Raw genomic sequence first — 1,956 nt, 5'->3', positions numbered from 1 at the left:
AACTTAATAAAAAAGTATTTTACAATATTACAGTGTTTTGAAAATCTCTCGAGGTAAACTTCGAAAATATGCAATGAAAAATGAGAGTTTAAGAAATTCAGTGACTTTGTTCTGATCTTGATAACACATTCATAGTACTTTCTTGTGTCTCCCTCGAAATCACATAATTTTTGTTTGAAAATTAAATCTGACAGTGCATTTCATTTTAAATCTGACAAGAGTACACTTCTACATAGTTAAATAAAAACAAATTCTATTGTTTAAATTAAATTATTCTTTAAATATTAGTTTAACATAATGACAAGATTTTTATATTAATTAAATGTTTATCAGCAATGTTTCGATGGAATTATCCAACTACGTTTTATGTTCCAATAAAAGAATCTTATGAAGAAACATATTTCTGGTACTAAATATACAAAGGATAACATCCCTAATGATAATTTTTATATGAATTGGAACATTTTTCAAAAATATATTCGGAAAGTTTACATCTTTTCTCAGAATTTTTCATACAAGTGAATTCTGAAATAATCTGAAATTTCTCATCCCATAATTTTTTAAAAAATATTAAAAAAATTTTTTAGATTTTATAACATTTCATCAAAAATTATACTTAAAAAAATTTTTTAAATCTTACGATATTCCATAATTAACATATATGAAAAATTCTAAGATGTAGATTTTCTGAGAAATGTTCCAATTATAAAAAAAATGTGAAAGTTAAAAAATTATAGCGAAATTCTGAAAAATTATATGAAAAAATCTGAGAAAAATTTTCACTAGGGAAGAAATTCGTACGTAATTTAACGTATCCAATTCATCGAGCAATCGTAGTAATGTATTAAAGATGGCTAAAAAGTCAATCAAAACATGTATATTATAATTATTTTTAATTAAAAATCAGATATATGATATAGATCAGATATATGATGATTAAACATTCGTATCTATCGCACTTTGTACAGTGCTAATTCTAATAGCCATTATTTTGTCACTAGATTATAATTTTGTCTGAAACTTTTTTTAATCCCATGTCTCCTTCTTGAAACATTGTAATGGGGCGATTAAAAAAAATACATGATATATTAATGATATCCATAAAAATATTCAATATAATTCAAAAATAAAGAAAAATATTAGACGTACATTTATCTATTTTTGATATCTAAGAGATTTACAAGAAATGACATAAATAATCAACAACTTTCGAAATATGAAAAGTTCTCCATCATTTCAATATACATGTATGTGTCTCGTGTGTGTGTGTGTGTGTGTGTGTGTGTGTGTGTGTGCGCGCGCGCGTGCGTGCGCGCGCGCGTGTGTGTGTGTGTGTGTGTGTGTGTAAAAAACGATGTATGATAATTAAATGTAATAATTCTAATTTGTTATGACATATGTGATATGTTATCTTGATTCACCTAGATTAATACATGGACTAGTGAAAACGACTCCTTGGCGAATTTTGTAAAGCCAAAATTCATAAAAGTCTCCGTACTGTTTTCTAAAACATTTAACCATTGTTTCTCCGCAGTATCTAGATCTAGACCTGCATGCTTAAGTTCTTTATTAATATAATATACTTTCCAAAGATCTTTGACCTGAGGTATCACTTTTTCTGCGGATCGAGATCTTTGATTGCTCGGTATAATTGTACGATATTTTCGTAGAATAATGTTCAACGCATAAAATACAAGATGTAATTGTTTTATCAAGACACAGTTCTTTTGAATTTTCTTGGTCAATAAAAACTGAAGTGATTTTAATTTCAAAATCAAAAAGTCAGTCACCTTAACGCATATCGGCAATGAATTACAAAACTCCAGAATTATTTGTACACGATATATCCACATAGATTTCTAAAAAGAAGATAATTTTGTATAACTGTATTGCATAATTGTTATACTGTATTTCTAAATAATTTTAAAACATTTTCAATATTTGTGTATATATATA

The sequence above is a fragment of the Atta colombica genome, unplaced genomic scaffold (assembly GCF_001594045.1).
Source record: "Atta colombica isolate Treedump-2 unplaced genomic scaffold, Acol1.0 scaffold72, whole genome shotgun sequence".
NCBI lineage: Eukaryota > Metazoa > Arthropoda > Insecta > Hymenoptera > Formicidae > Atta > Atta colombica.
The sequence above is the reverse complement of the archived record's forward strand: the minus strand, read 5'-3'. Positions refer to the sequence as shown.